The 17,453-nt window shown below is 44.9% G+C and overlaps 1 protein-coding gene across 2 annotated transcripts in view; it reads right to left on the bottom strand.

Annotated features, from left to right (window-relative positions):
• Positions 1-15,234, bottom strand: part of LOC121582424 (phospholipid-transporting ATPase ID-like) — a 34,149-nt gene extending 18,915 nt beyond the window's left edge. For both annotated transcript variants that reach the window (XM_041898187.2, XM_045225148.1), the window contains exon 1: positions 14,832-15,234. The gene's annotated coding sequence lies outside the window, so the exon portion shown is untranslated. The remainder of the gene's footprint in view (positions 1-14,831) is intronic.
• Between the last annotated feature and the right edge of the window lie 2,219 nt (positions 15,235-17,453).

The raw sequence follows: 17,453 nt of genomic DNA, 5'->3' as shown, positions 1-17,453 counted from the left end.
AAAATGATCACAAGAACCACACGTGGGGACCTAGTGAATGACCTGCAGAGAGCTGGGACCAAAGTAACAAAGCCTACCATCAGTAACACACTACGCCGCCAGGGACTCAAATCCTGCAGTGCCAGACGTGTCCCCCTGCTTAAGCCAGTACATGTCCAGGCCCGTCTGAAGTTTGCTAGAGTGCATTTGGATGATCCAGAAGAGGATTGGGAGAATGTCATATGGTCAGATGAAACCAAAATATAACTTTTTGGTAAAAACACAACTCGTCGTGTTTGGAGGACAAAGAATGCTGAGTTGCATCCAAAGAACACCATACCTACTGTGAAGCATGGGGGTGGAAACATCATACTTTGGGGCTGTTTTTCTGCAAAGGGACCAGGACGACTGATCCGTGTAAAGGAAAGAATGAATGGGGCCATGTATCGTGAGATTTTGAGTGAAAACCTCCTGTCACGGTTTCGGCCGAGACTGCTCCTCCTCCTGGTTCGGGCAGGCTTCGGCGTTCGCCGTCCCCGGAGTACTAGCTGCCACCGTTGAATGTTTCGTGGTGTGATTGCTTTGGTCTGTCTTGTACACCTGTGTCTGTTTGTGTTCTGATTACGTGTCCTATAAGTTCCCTGTTTTGTATTGGTTAGATTGTGTGTTGTTATCGCCTGTCCTTAGTGCTGCGTGTTTTTGTATCTGTTTTCTTGTTTATTTTGCTTTACGCATAGTTTGCGTATTGCTCGCCTCTGTTTTATTGTTGAGGCCGTTTACTGTATTTTGCCTATTGGTTTCTCAGTAAACTTTGTTGGACTAGCTTCGGTGTCCTGCGCCTGACTTCCACACTTCACACACCTCAGCCCTTGACACCTCCTTCCATCAGCAAGGGCATTGAAGATGAAACGTGGCTGGGTCTTTCAGCATGACAATGATCCCAAACACACCGCCCGGGCAACGAAGGAGTGGCTTCGTAAGAAGCATTTCAAGGTCCTGGAGTGGCCTAGCCAGTCTCCAGATCTCAACCCCATAGAAAATCTTTGGAGGGAGTTGAAAGTCTGTGTTGCCCAGCGACAGCCCCAAAACCTCACTGCTCTAGAGGATATCTGCATGGAGGAATGGGCCAAAATACCAGCAACAGTGTGTGAAAACCTTGTGAAGACTTACAGAAAACGTTTGACCTGTGTCATTGCCAACAAAGGGTATATAACAAAGTATTGAGAAACTTTTGTTATTGACCAAATACTTATTTTCCACCATAATTTGCAAATAAATTCATTAAAAATCCTACAATGTGATTTTCTGGAATTTTTTTTCTCATTTTGTCTGTCATAGTTGACGTGTACCTATGATGAGAATTACAGGCCTCTCTCATCTTTTTAAGTGGGAGAACTTGCACAATTGGTGGCTGACTAAATCATTTTTTTCCCCACTGTATATCAGTCATTCTCATTGAAAGCATGTCTAAGAAGCGATAGATCTGTTCTATGTGCGCTATTTCTATGCTTCCCATTCTTAAGTTAAGTTTTTGTGTCTTTTACTTTGGGTTTTGTACATCAGCTTCAAATAGCTGAAAATATAATATTTTTGGTTATGGAAAATATATTTCACAGTAGTTTAGATGGTACAATGATTCTCTACACTATACTTGCTTGTTTTGTCACATGAACTGAAATTAGGTGAACTATTAGAATTTTTGCAACCAGGAAATGGCGGTGCGATTTCTGCATAGTGCATCTTTAATTGAAAACAATCACAGTAAGGTACTTGATTGTTACCCCAAAATTATTTGATATTGAGATAAAAACGGCTGCATTGGACCTTTAAGATAGAATATGAATTTTGGTTAAAATATGTTTATTTTAATTAGGTTTTAGAGTCATGAAGCAACTGAGGAAAAACAAATTGCTACTTTGTATACCACTTGAATGAAGAAGACAAATTAATTTTTTCAATCAATCAAATGTTATTTGTCACATGCATCGAAAACAACAGGTGTAGACCTTACCGTGATATACTTACTTACAAGCCCTTAACCAACAGTGTAGTTCAAGAAATAGAGTTAAGAAAATATTTAATAAATAAACTAAAGTAAAAAATAGAATAAAAAGAAACACAATAAAATAACAATAACAAGGCTATATACAGGGGGTACCGGTTCCGAGTCAATGTGCGGGGATACAGGTTAGTCGAGGTACTTTGTACATGTACTGTAAGCAGGGGTAAAGTGACTATGCATAGATAATAAACAGCGAGTAGCAGCAGTGTAAAAATTAACAGAATTCTCACATAGGTGTTATTTTTGTCCAGGTGGGAAAGGGCAGTGTGGATTGAGATTGAGTCATCTGTGGATCTGTTGGGGTGGTAACCGACGTGAGTGCTACAGGGCGGTAGTCATTTAGGCAGGTTACCTTCGCTTTCTTGGGCACAGAGACTACGGTGGTCTGCTTGAAACATGTAGGTATTACAGACTTGGTGAGGGAGAGGTTGAAAATATCAGTGAAGACACTTGCCAGTTGGTACGCGCATGCTCTGAGTACACGTCCTGGTAATCCATCTGGCCCAGCAGCCTTGTGAATGTTGACCTGTTTAAAGGTCTTGCTCACATCGGCTACGGAGAGCGTCGTCCGGAACAGCTGGTGTTCTAATGCATGCTTCAGTGTTGCTTGCCTCGAAGCGAGCATACAAGGTATTTAGCTCTTCTGGTAGGCTCACGTCACTGGGCAGCTCACGGCTGGGTTTCCCTTTGTAGTCTGTAATAGTTTGCAAGCCCTGCCACATCCGACAAGCATCAGAGTAGTAGGATTCAATCTTAGTCCTGTATTGATGCTTTGCCTGTTTGATGGTTCGTCTGAGGGCATAGCGGGATTTCTTATGAGCGTCCAGATTAGTGTCCTTCTCCTTGAAAGTGGCAGCTCTAGCCTTTAGCCCGGTGTGGATGTTGCCTGTAATCCATGGTTTCTGGTTGGGATATGACCGTACGGTCACTGTGGGGATGAGGTCGTTGATGCACTTATTGATGAAGCCGGTGACTGAGGTGGTATACTCCTCAATGCCATTGGATGAATCCTGGAACGTATTCCAGTCTGTGCTAGCAAAACAGTCCTGTAGCGTAGCATCCGCGTCATCTGACCACTTCCGTATTGAGCGAGTCACTGGTACTTACTTCCTGCTTTAGTTTTTGCTTGTAAGTAGGAATCAGGAGGATATAATTATGGTCAGATTTGCTAAATGGAGGGTGAGGGAGAGCCTTGTATGCGTGGAGTTTTTTTTCCTCTGGTTGCACATGTGACATGCTGGTAGAAATTAGGTAAAACAGATTTAAGTTTGCCTGCATACAAATCAATAATTTTCCATATTTTACAAACGTTATATTGAATTTGTATTTTTAGAGGCAAAAATATGTACAGTGCCTTCGGAAAGTATTCACACCCCTTGACGTTTTGTTGTTACCGCCTGAATTTAAAATGGATTAGATTTTTTGTCACTGGCCTACAAACAATAACCCATAATGTCAAAGTGGAATGATGTTTTTCAAATTTTTGAAAAGCTGTAATGTCTTGAGTCAATAAGTATTCAACCCCTTTGTTATGACAAGCCTAAATAAGTTCAGGAGTAAAACATTTGCTTGACAATGTCAACGATGTAGTGATGGTGTGGTGGGGAATCAGGCGCAGAAGCAGAGGTACAGTCCAACAAGACTTTACTATGCAAAATAATCCACAAACGGCAGGAGGCCAAACAGACGCGCACAGGCGTCAACACACGATCGCACGAAACACAGTGCGCAAAACTCTCCTAAACAGGAGGACACTACTAATACTGGCGTACTGGAAAAATAACACAGCTACGCAACCATCTGACAAGCGACAATTACACACAACACTATACACACAAACAGGGAACTAAATAGGGTGCATAATGAGACCTAACACAAAACAGGTGTGGCTAACAGACAAAACTAATCAAACAGGAAACACAGAACATAGAACATAGAACGGTGGCAGCTAGAATTCCGGAGACGACGAACGCCGAAGCCTGCCCGAACAAGGGAGAGAGGCAGCCTCGGCCGAAACCGTGACAGTACCCCCCCCTTGACGCGCGGCTCCAGACGCGCGCCGACTCCGGCCTTGGGGACGACCCGGAGGCCGCGGCGCAGGGCGCGTCGGATACCCCCGATGGAATTCCGTCAGGAGCGACGGGTCCAAAATGTCTCTCCTCGGCACCCAGCACCGCTCCTCCGGACCGTACCCCTCCCACTCCACTAGATACTGAAGACCCCCCTCCGACGCCTAGAATCCAAGATGGATTTCACGGTGTACGCCGGTGCCCCCTCGATGTCCAACGGGGGCGGAGGAGTCTCCAAGATCTCATGTTCTTGGAGTGGGCCCTGCACCACCGGCCTGAGAAGGGGACACATGGAACGAGGGGTTAATACACTTATACTCCACTGGTAACTGTAATCTATAACAAACCTCGTTCAACCTTCTCAGGACTTTAAATGGCCCTACAAACCGCCGACCCAGTTTCCGACAGGGCAGGCGGAGGGGCAGGTTTCTGGCAGAGAGCCAGACTCGATCTCCAGGTGCGTACACAGGCCCCTCACTGCGGTGTAGGTCGGCGCTCGTCTTCTGTCGACGTATGGCACGCTGCAGATGGACGTGTGCAGCGTTCCACGTCTCCTCCGAGCGCCGCACCCACTCATCCACAGCGGGGGCCTCGATCTGGCTCTCATGCCATGGTGCCAGAACCGGCTGGTACCCCTAAAACACACTGAAAAGGGGTTAGTTGGGTGGAGGAGTGGCGGAGAGAGTTCTGTGCCATCTCGGCCCAGGGCACATATCTCGCCCACTCCTCCGGCCGGTCCCGGCAGTATGTTCTGAGAAACCTGCCCACATCCTGGTTTACGCGTTCCACCTGCCCATTACTCTCCGGGTGGTAACCCGAGGTGAGGCTCACCGAGACCCCCAACCGCTCCATAAACGCTCTCCAGACTCTGGAGGTGAATTGGGGACCCCGGTCAGCCACAATGTCCTCGGGCACCCCATAGTGCCGGAACACATGAGTGAATAGTGCTTCGGCGGTCTGTAGGGCAGTAGGAAGACCCGGCATGGGGAGCAAACGACAGGCCTTAGAGAACCGGTCCACAACGACCAGGAGTGTAGTATTCCCTTGAGAGAGGGGAAGGTCAGTTATAAAATCCACCGAGAGGTGGGACCATGGTCGCTGTGGAACGGGCAGGGGCAGTAACTTACCCCTAGGCAGATGTCTAGGCGCCTTACACTGGGCGCACACCGAGCAGGAGGAAACATAAACCCTCACATCCCTGGCCAACGTGGGCCACCAATATTTGGCACTAAGACAGTGCACTGTCCGGCCGATACCCGGATGTCCAGAGGAGGGTGACGTGTGAGCCCAATAGATCAATCGATCCCGACACTCGAGCGGAACATACCTCCGACCCTCCGGGCATTGTGGTGGACTAGGGTCGGGTGCGTAATGCCCGCTCGAGCTCAGAATCGAGCTCCCACACCACCGGTGCCACTAGACACGACTCCGGCAGTATGGGAGTGGGCTCCACGGACCTCTCCTCCCCGTCATACCGCCGAGACAGCGCATCTGCCTTACCGTTTTGTGACCCAGGGATGTAGGTGATCTTAAAAGAGAAACGGGTCAAAAACATACTCCATCTAGCCTGTCGAGGTTCAGCCTCCTCGCTGCCCGGATGTACTCCAGGTTACGGTGGTCCGTCAAAATGAGGAAAGGGTGTTGAGCCCCCTCAAGCCAGTGCCTCCACACCTTAAGGGCCTGTACCACAGCTAACAGCTCCCTGTCCCCTACGTCATAATTTCGCTCCGCCGGGCTGAGCTTCTTGGAATAGAAGGCACAGGGGCGGAGTTTAGGTGGCGCGCCTGACCGTTGTGAAAGCACGGCGCCAATACCGCCTCAGACGCGTCCCACCTCTACCTGAAATGGTAAAGAGGGATCCGGATGCGCCAGCACCGGAGCCGAGGTGAACAGGTCCTTCAGCTTCTCAAACGCCCTGTCCGCCTCGACTGACCACTGCAGACGCACCGGGCCCCCTTTAAGAGAGACGTGATGGGAGCTGCCACTTGCCCAAAACCCCCGGATAAACCTCCGGTAGTAATTCGCAAACCCCAAAAACTGCTGCACCTCTTTCACAGTGGTTGGTGTTTGCCAATTACGCACGGCTGACACTCGGTCTACCTCCATCCTCACCCCTGACGCAGACAACTGATACCCCAAGAAGGAAATCGACTCCTGGAAAAACAGACACTTCTCTGCCTTCACATACAGGTCGTGCTCCACCAGCCTCCGCAACACCCTGCGCACCAGGGCTACATGCTCGACACGGTTAGGTGAGTACACGAGAATGTCATCTATGTACACCACGACTCCCTGTCCCTGCATGTCCCTGAAGATCTCATCCACGAATGATTGGAAAACTGACGGAGCATTCATCAACCCGTATGGCATGACTAGATACTCGTAATGGCCCGAGGTGGTACTAAAGGCTGTTTTCCATTCATCATCCTTCCTGATGCGCACCAGTTGTACGCGCTCCTGAGATCTAATTTCGTGAAGAAACGCGCCCCATGCAACGACTCAGTCATGGTCGCAATCAGCGGGAGTGGATAACTATACTTCACCGTAATCTGATTGAGACCACGGTAATCGATGCACGGACGCAAACCCCCCATCCTTTTTCTTCACGAAAAAGAAACTCGAGGACGCGGGGGAAGTGGACGGCCGTATGTATCCTTGTCTCAGTGATTCGTCTATGTAAACCTCCATAGCCTTCTTCTCCTCCTGAGACAGAGGATACACATGACTCCGTGGGAGCGCAGCTCCTGCCTGAAGGTCTATCGCACAATCCCCCTGCCTATGGGGTGGCAACCGCGTCGCCCTCGCCTTACTAAACGCGATAGCCAAATCCCCATACTCAGGTGGAATGTGCAATGCGGGCACCTGGTTTGGACTCTCCACCGAGGTAGCCCCTATGGAAACGCCCAAACATCTACCCACACACTGAGCAGACCACTCCATCAGAGCCCTCTCCCGCCACGAAATAACGGGGTTATGGGTACTTAACCAGGGCATGCCCAGCACCACCGGATACGCAGGAGAGTCAATCAGAAACAGTTGAATTATCTCCTGATGACTCCCCTGCGCACACATCCTAAGTGGCGCCGTGACCTCCCTGATTAAGCCCGTACCCAACGGACGACTATCTAGGCGTGAACGGGAAAAGGAACATCAACAGGGAGAAGGGGAAACCTAACTCTAAACAAAACTTCTTATCAATAAAATTCCCAGCCGCGCCTGAATCTACCAGCGCCTTATACTGGGAATGAGGTGCCACCTGCGGAAAACACACAGGCATACAAAAATGGGCAACAGTGAGCTCTGGGTGAGTGGGGCGCCTACTCACCTGGAGGGAATCCCCAGTGCGGGACCTGTCGTCATCTCCCCCGAGGAGGCCATCCCCAGCACCTAGCCGCGGTGTGTCCTCCCCGACCACAGTTGGTGCAGTGGATGGACCCCTCACCTGCCGACTCCTCCTATCTCTAGCGCCAGCGCCCCGAGCTCCATAGGACACGGCTCGGATGCGCTGGAGGGTGAAATGGACGGACCCCCTCAGGACGTCCGCGGGTGGCCAATAGGTTATCTAACCTGATTGACATGTCGACCAGCTGGTCGAACGAGAGACTGGTGTCCCTACAGGCCAGCTCCCTACGGACGTCCTCTCTTAGGCTACATCGATATATATCGACGAGGGCCCGCTCATTCCACCCTGCATCAGCCGCTAGAGTACGGAATTCAAGCGCGAATTCCTGAGCACTCCTCCTCCCCTGCCGGAGGAAGACCAGACGCTCCCCCAGCCGCTTTCCCCTCCGGGGATGGTCGAACACCGCCCTAAAGCGGCGGGGAGAACTCGTCGTAGGTGATACTCGCGGCGTCGATCCTCCTCCACTCCCGCGTTGGCCCATTCCAACGCCTTCCCGGACAGGCAGGATATCAGGGCAGACACGCTCTCATGCCCCGAGGGTGCCGGGTGTACGGTGGCCAGGTACAACTCCACCTGGAGGAGGAATCCCTGACACCCAGCCGCGGTTCCGTCGTAGGCCCTAGGGAGAGCGAGTCGGATCCCTCGGTGTTCTGGCGCTGGAATGGGCAGGCTGGCCGATGGTGCTGGCTGGGCTGGCGGTGAGGAAGGTGTTGGAGGTGCGCCCCAGCCTCGGAGCGTGGTGATTACCTCCTGCAGGGCGGTTCCCATCTGGAGGATCTGTTCCTGTTGCTCCTGAACCTGGACCTCCAGTCTCGTCGGCGCTGCTTCGGCTCCCACTGATTCCATGTTTAAGGTGTGTAATTCTGTCAACGATGTAGTGATGGTGTGGTGGGGAATCAGGCGCAGAAGCAGAGGTACAGTCCAACAAGACTTTACTATGCAAAATAATCCACAAACGGCAGGAGGCCAAACAGACGCGCACAGGCGTCAACACACGATCGCACGAAACACAGTGCGCAAAACTCTCCTAAACAGGAGGACACTACTAATACTGGCGTACTGGAAAAATAACACAGCTACGCAACCATCTGACAAGCGACAATTACACACAACACTATACACACAAACAGGGAACTAAATAGGGTGCATAATGAGACCTAACACAAAACAGGTGTGGCTAACAGACAAAACTAATCAAACAGGAAACACAGAACATAGAACATAGAACGGTGGCAGCTAGAATTCCGGAGACGACGAACGCCGAAGCCTGCCCGAACAAGGGAGAGAGGCAGCCTCGGCCGAAACCGTGACAGACAAGTTGTATGCTTAAGTGCATGCTTAAGTTGCATGGACTCACTCTGTGTGCAATAATAGTGTTTAACATGATTTTTTAACGACTACCTCATCTCTGTACCCCACACATACAATTATCTGTAAGGTCCTTTAGTCAAGCAGTGAATTTCAAACACAGATTCAACCACAAAGACCAGGGAAGTTTTCCAATTTCTCGCAAAGAAGGGAACCTAGATGGGTAAAAAATGTTTTGTTGTTGCAGGTATTGAATATCCCTTTGAGCTTGGTGAAGTTATTAATTACACTTTGGATGTTGTATCAATAAACCCAGTCACTACAAAGATACAGGCGTCCTTCCTAACTCAGTTGCCGGAGAGGAAGGAAACTGCTCAGGAACTTCACCATGAGGCCAATGGTGACTAAAACAGTTACAGAGTTTAATGGCTATGATAGTAGAAAACTGAGGATGGATCAACAACATTGTAGTTACTCCACAATACTAACCTAATTGACAGAGTGAAAAGAAGGAAGCCTTTACAGAATACAAATATTCCAAAACATGCATCCTGTTTGCAATAAGGCACTAAAGTAATACTGCAAAATATGTGGCAAAGAAATTCACAATATGGCCTGAATACAAAGTGTTATGTTTGGGGGAAATCCAATACAACACATTACCCACTCTCCATATTTTCAAGCATAGTGGTGGCTGCATCATGTTATTGGTATGCTTGTAATTGTTAAGGACTAGGGAGTTTTTCAGGATAAAAAAGAAACGTAACGGCACAGGCAAAATCTTAGAGGAAAACCTGATTCAGTCGGCTTTCCACCAGACACTGGAAGATTAATTAAACTTTTAGCAGGACAATAACCTAAAACACAAGGCCAAATCTACACTGTTCCTGAGTGGCCCGAGTTAGAGATTTGACTTACATCTACTTGAAAATCTATGGCAAGATCTGAAATTGGTTGTCTAGCAATGATCAACAACCAATTTGACAGAGCTTGAAGAATTTTGAAAAGAATAATGGTCAAATGTTACACAGTCTAGGTGTGGAAAGCTCTTAGAGACTTACACAGAAAGACTCACAGCTGTAATCACAGTCAAAGGTGCTTCTACAAAGTAATGATATTTCTGTTTTTCATTTTCAATAAATGGGCAAAAATGTCTAAAAACATGTTTTCACTTTGTCATTATGGGGTATTGTGTGTAGATGGGTGAGAAAACAAATACATGTAATCCATTTTGAATTCAGGCTGTAACACAACAAAATGTGGAATATGTCAAGGGGTATGAATACTTTCTGAAGGCACTGCATTTTTGAGTATTTGTTGTCAACTCCATCAGTGTCTTGTCAACTCAGTCCCTGATGGCTAACCCTCTTAAAGGGCAACTGCACTTCCTGATTTGACCTCGTTTTAGATATGGTTCATTAAGAAATTACAGCGACCATGTCTGAATTCAAACATTGTTGGTTTCGGGTGTGGTTTGATGTGGGTGTGTCATGTGTGTGTTCTCATGCGGGAAGAGTTGGCCAAATTATTTTGCCAATTAGCTTCAGCCGGCTGGTGTGCGACCGTGGCAAAGTATTTTATTTTATTTTTTATTTTATTTAACCTTTATTTAACCAGGTAAGCCAGTTGAGAACAAGTTCTCATTTACAACTGCGACCTGGCCAAGATAAAGCAAAGCAGTGCGATAAAAACAACAACAACACAGAGTTACATATGGAATAAACAAAAACGTACAGTCAATAACGCAATAGAAAATAGAAAATCTATATACAGTGTGTGCAAATGTAGTAAGTTATGGAGGTAAGGCAATAAATAGGCCATAGTGCAAAATAATAACAATTTAGTATTAACACTGGAGTAATAGATGTGCAGAAGATGATGTACAAATAGAGATACTGGGGTGTAAATTAGCAAAATAAATAACAATGTAAGTAACAATATGGGGATGAGGTAGTTGGGTGGGCTAATTACAGATGGGCTGTGTACAGGTACAGTGATCGGAGAGAGAGAGAGAGAGAGAGAGAGACAACTGATGCTTAAAGTTAATGAGGGAGATAAGTGTCTCCAGCTTCAGAGATTTTTGTAGTTCGTTCCAGTCATTTGCAGCAGAGAAGTGGAAGGAATGGCAGCCAAAGGAGGTGTTGGTGACAACTGATGCTTAAAGTTAATGAGGGAGATAAGTGTCTCCAGCGTCAGAAATTTTTGTAGTTCGTTCCAGTCATTTGCAGCAGAGAAGTGGAAGGAATGGCAGCCAAAGGAGGTGTTGGTGACAACTGATGCTTAAAGTTAATGAGGGAGATAAGTGTCTCCAGCTTCAGAGATTTTTGTAGTTCGTTCCAGTCATTTCCAGCAGAGAAGTGGAAGGAATGGCAGCCAAAGGAGGTGTTGGCTTTGGGGATGACTAGTGAGATATACCTGATGGAGCGCATACTACAGGTGGGTGTTGCTATGGTGACCAATGAGCTAAGATAAGGCGGGGATTTGCCTAGAAGTGATTTATAGATGACCTGGAGCCAGTGGGTTTGGCGACAAATATGTAGTGAGGGCCAGCCAACGAGAGCGAAGTTGGTTTGACATAGCCTAGCTCCAGGGCTAATTAGGGACCGTCAATAAATTACACAATGTAAATAAGATAATATTTTCATGTTGCACACCTTTTAGTTTTCTCATTATTAAATGCTTTCAATATTTGTATATTCATTTCTACAATTTATAGTTTGTTTAAAGTTACGTCATTGACATTTGGAGCTAATTGAATTTTAACATATTGTGAAATTTACCGATGCTCCCAAACTAGCTCCGTCGGGATATCCAAAGTCAACCAAAATTACCACGGGCATTATGATTGGGTCGCGTACTGCTGCACTCTAAATTGATGTTTACTTGTGTGCTGCCAGCTGTGGGCATGTGGGCAGGATTGAAACAAACCCAACCTTCATTTACGTTGTTATGCGGTCACGACCACAAGTCTCACAAAACTCTGTTTTGGACGAGACTGACTCTATGACCAAAATTATCCTATTTGCACTCAGTCAATTTTGACAGTAGAATAAATGTTTCTGACTCATATCGATGCCAAATAGGCAGTTTTCTAAATGAGAAGTTGGTTTTTAAGGGACAGATGTTCTTTAATATCCAAGTTTATGTCAATATTCAGAATTATTATTTTAATCACTGTTCTGCAACATATTCTTAACCTATTGAAGTATTTGCAGTTCTAGACCTACAGTAAGGGATAATGTTTGCTTTATAAATGTTGTTTTATGTTCTGAAAACATGCCAAAATGCTAAAGAAATCAGCCCTGGAGCATTATATAGTGCTATAACACAAAACAAAAAGGAGTTTGGATATTTGTATTACATATTTGAATAATCTAATGTTAGTATTAAACAATCAAGGCCTTTTAACACTTGTTGAACAATAAATGCAGAAATGAAATGCCTTTTATGGTGTCTGACGGAGGTGACATAAATCCATTTAGTTGCATTTTATCAGGATATTGTTCCTTTACATGGTGATTGATGATACCATACTTTGGTCTATCAAAATGTATATTTCAAATGTTGTTAATGTTAAGACAAAGAGATTGTCCCATCTTTCAAGGATCCCTGAAATATTTATTTCATAAATGTAATTTAAAGTTAGGTTATATTCTTCTGGATTACTGTGGCTGGAGCCTTTTTAAATGAAAATAAACCATAGTCCCTGGGAATATCTTAGTCCATGTCGCCAAACTATGACTCATCTTTATTACAGTGTCATTTGTTCCATTAGGAGTCTTTGAAACGTGTTAAAAGGTTATTTCCATGAAATTAGTGTATTTTGCGTCCCTTTGATATTTTAAGTAAATTGTGCACAAATATTTAAAAGCCTGTTATATAAAATTAAGTGCCCTTTAATATAGGCAACATGTAAAATTCAATAAAGACTTGCTAAAGTGTCCCTCTGTGCATCCTCTGTGACTTCTAGGAAGATTTTAACACACACACACACATTTCTCCAAGTTTTCACCATCATTGAAAATCCCTAGTTATTTTGTTGCTTTGACAGTCATTTTTAAATATTATTATTTATTTCATGTTATTAGTGATTAATTTTAAAGTAAAACAAACTCTGTGAAGTCTTGTTTTAATATGGTGAAACTATTCCTTTAAAAAAAATGTTTTACAAAAAGACACTGGTTCTACTCTTTTTGACCATTTTTTGGTGTGTTGTGGTGGAAAACTGAGCGGTTTGAGCATGACACGCCAACCTTGATACCCATAGATAGACAGGCTAGAAACGTTTAAAAATAATAATAATAATAATTGTGAAGCTTGTATTTAATTTCCCCTCCCTATTGCACACAAAAAGATTCCATTTTCCCTGTCACAAAGGGATTTATGGCTGATTTAAGATGAAGTCATCAACTCTGTTATGGTCAACCCTGTTACTTTATTTTGTCACACTTTATTTGGATAGTCCGGATAGTCCATCTGTAGATGGACTGCTCTACAGATGTTCATACTATCAACAAACTATCTGTTGATAAGCAACTGCTTGCTAATGTTACGGTTAGGTTTAGAATAAGGTTGGGATAAGGGTTAAGGTCAGGGTTAGGAGATAGTTCAAATGTTTCTGATAGTCAGTAGATAGTCTGTACACGATCTACAGATGGACTATCCAAATAAAGTGTTACCCTTTATTTGTCATTTTTTTATTGAACCTCTTGAGATGGGAAAACGTTTTTTTTTTTTAAGTTGAACATGTGCTCTTTATGACAGAATGGTAAAATTAGGTGAAATATAACGTGTTTTTTTTCCACCAAGATACACTACTCAAAAAGCACCTAATTGGTGTAACGACCCAGAAATAGAAGAAAATACAGATCTGATCAGAGCAAATCCGATTTATAGTCCCTCATAAAGACATTGACTATACCATACTAGTTTCTTCTATCAAGGCTGAAGCTCTTGTAAAAGCTCATGTACATTAACGTGCTATGGCTTAAGTTGTCTTCCCTCTATACTCACTGGTAGAGTGCAGTATATGTCATGTTGAGATGTTGTAGCGCCACTCCTTATCAACGCTTAGTACCAGAGCAAAATACACTGTTGATAATCCATACTGAGTCACTACAGGTGAAATAGCTCATAACCCTGAACATTAGACCTGGTATTCCCTACAGTATGTTCGCCTGCCTGGAGTCACAAAGCTGCTCTCAAGTTATCTTATCTCTCTTCTTATCCATTTTCTAATTCCTTCGTGATGGCCGCCACCAGCTCAACCTCATAAACAGCCCATACTTTATATTTAAGTAAATGGAAAGCATTAAAGTACATAAACTGTATTTAATGTATATGCATTTATAGTATATAGTAATAGAGATCACATGATGAGCCACTTAGCATTTACCATTTCAGTTTCTCAACTGAGAGCAATTTTCCTTTCCACAATGGGTCTACAATAATGGGTCATATTATTTTGAGGGAGACAAATTAAAGTCTGTGCGTTCATGTCAACAGGGTTGTCACCATGACACTGTGTATTTCAATCACCACAGCTACATCTGTTTTGGCAGAAACTGACAAATCAACAGCTGTATCTGCAACTCGAAACCAGAGGTCATGAGGTGATCTAATCCTCTCACGCCCACCACAACACCCAAAACCAAAACAACCAGGTAATCACAATGCTTTCCCACAACCATAAACCACACACATACAGTATTCCGTTCATTTTTGTTTTAGTTGAGACTCACATTGGACATCTCTACTCCCTGCATTGTACCAGAAAATACACTTGGATACAGTGCTTTATTGTGTTTAAGATAATTGAGATGCTGGATGTCAATTAGACTAACTTTTATCAGCTTTTACTCAATAGCCAAATACAGTATCTATGAAGTCTCTGAACTTGTTGACAGACTCCCTCCTAGACAGACCCCAGGCACAGGTTCACCACATTGTTAGCAGCAGTATCAGTAGAAAATCATAAAAATCTAAAAATCTAATCATTTCAGTCACTTACCTCAGTGAGAAGAATGGTATCAGAGTCCCTTAGGAATGACAAGGTCCTTCAGCAGAACAAACACACAGACAGGCACAGCAAAGAGGGGCAGGGAGAAAGTACAACACCAATGACTCCCAGTTCTCTCACTCAGCGTGCCCTCCCTTTCAGTTGAACTAGAAAAAAATCCAGGAGACAGAACTGCGCTTCAGTCTGGTCAAATACAGACACAGGCCGAGACGTAGACCCAGACAGAGGGGCTCCTCACAGACCCCTAGGTAGAAGGCAGGAGCGGAGCAGAGCAGGTGGAGTCCCAGAGCTGGGGTGTCAGGGGCTGGGGGAGCCACAGTCACAGGTGCCAGCAGGTAATGGAATGGGATCCCCTTCAGTGTAATGGCACAGAGCTTGAGCAAACACTGCAGGCAGCGATCTTTGGACCTAGATGGTGAGCCACAGAGCAGGGCAGGAGGAGAGAGGCAGTAAAACTGTGAGGTAAGGGACTGACACTAGCCAATCAGAACAAAAAATGGGGCAATGACCTGGGAGTTCAGAGGATGCAAGGTATGTCACACACACCCTGTGGTGGGGACGCATGCGCAAATGCACACCATTTTCCACTTCCTATATGAATTCATATCAAACAGATATACTGACCAAAGTTACAATAGATTACATATTTTGATCTTGACAAGATTAATGTCTATAAATGTTACTCTTATCAGACAATGAAATTGCTCATATGTGGACTTGAACTTGAAGTGTCAATACCATTGGAGTTGCGATAATTGTTATGAAAATGGGGGGAGAGGATTTGATCAGAATCTCAGAGCTTCAGAGCCACAGGTGAAATCCAATACCTGGACATGAGTACAAAGGGTCCTCTGTAGTCCCCAGGACTTCATTATGAGCCAATGGGTAAACGGACGCACAGACACAAATGCATGAACATACACGAATACACACACGATACCAAGGAATGTTGAAGAGACACATCATGTCATTATAACTGAGGGTATGTCTTACCTGAAGATAGACATCTTCATGACCCTTCTTCAATGACACAGTGGTCTTTACAGGGCACATGTCTTTTATAAATCAAGGTATTACCAAGACCCTGTAGAACATACACTACATAACCAAAAGTATGTGGACACCTGTCGTCAAACATTTAATTCCAAAATCATGGGCATTATTATGGAGTGTGTCCCCCTTTTGCTCCACTCTTCTGGGAAGGCTTTCCACTAGATGTTGCAACATTGCTGCGGGGACTTGGTTCCATTCAGCCACAAGAGCATAAGTGAGGTCAGGCACTGATGTTGGGCGATTAGGCCTGGCTCGCTGTCGGCGTTCCAATTCATCCAAAGGTGTTCGATGGGGTTGAGGTCAGGGCTCTGTGCAGGCCAGTGAAGTTCTTCCACATCGATCTCGACAAACCATTTCTATATGGCCCTCGCTTTGTGCACGGGGGCATTGTCATGCTGAAACAGGAAAGGGACTTCCCCAAACTGTTGCCACAAAGTTGGAAGCACAGAATCGTCTAGAATGTCATTGTTTGCTGTAGCGTTAAGATTTCCTTTCATGTTCATGTTTTCTTTTAAATCCACAATTTGGATCCCTCCACAGCCTCATAGAGGATCTAGATAATTTTTCTAACCTCTCTGGATTACAACCAAATTAAGTGAACTGTATTACGTATTGGATCACTTAAAAATACAACTTTTACATTACCGTGTAGTTTACCAATAAAATGGTCTGACGGTGAAGTGGACATACTCGGTATTCATTTTACAAAAGAAAGAAATGATCTCACTACAATACATTTTAATAGAAAGTTAGCAAAAATAGATAAGATCTTGCTACCATGGAAAGCAAAATACCTGTATATTTGTCCTATCCCAGTTTACCTATTTGCTTATGGCCTTTCCTTGTCCCATCAAGCTCTAGTGACTCCTTGTGGCAGGCCGGGCACCTGCAAGCTGACTTCAGTCGCCTGTTGGATGGTGCGGCTGGCTTCCGGGTTAAGCGAGCAGTGTGTCAAGAAGTGATGCGGCTTGGCAGGGTCGTGTTTCTGAGGATGCATGGCTCTCTCCCGAGTCCATACGGGAGTTGCAGCGATGGGACAAGACTGTAACTACAATTTTTTAAAAACTTTTATTTAACTAGGCAAGTCAGTTAAGAACAAATTCTTATTTACAATGACGGCCTACCAATAGGCGAAAGGCCTTTTGCGGGGACGGGGGCTGGGATTAAAAATAAAAAATATAGGACAAAACACACATCAGGACAAGAGAGACACCACAACACTACATAAAGAGAGACCTAAGACAACAACATAGCATGTCAACAACACATGACAACACAGCATGGTAGCAACACCACATGACAACAACATGGTAGCAACATTGGCAGCAGCACAACATGGTAGCAGCACAAAACATGGTACAAACATTATTGGGCACAGACAACAGCACAAAGGCAAGAAGGTAGAGACAACAATACATCACGCGAAGCAGCCACAACTGTCAGTAAGAGTGTCAATGATTGAGTCTTTTGAATTAAGAGATGGAGATAAAACTGTCCAGTTTGAGTGTTTTTTGCAGCTTGTTCCAGTTGCTAGCTGCAGCGAACTGAAAAGAGGAGCGA

Source organism: Coregonus clupeaformis, chromosome 15, assembly GCF_020615455.1.
Source record: "Coregonus clupeaformis isolate EN_2021a chromosome 15, ASM2061545v1, whole genome shotgun sequence".
Taxonomy (NCBI): Eukaryota; Metazoa; Chordata; class Actinopteri; order Salmoniformes; family Salmonidae; genus Coregonus; species Coregonus clupeaformis.
This window is presented reverse-complemented; position numbering and strand designations above follow the sequence as displayed.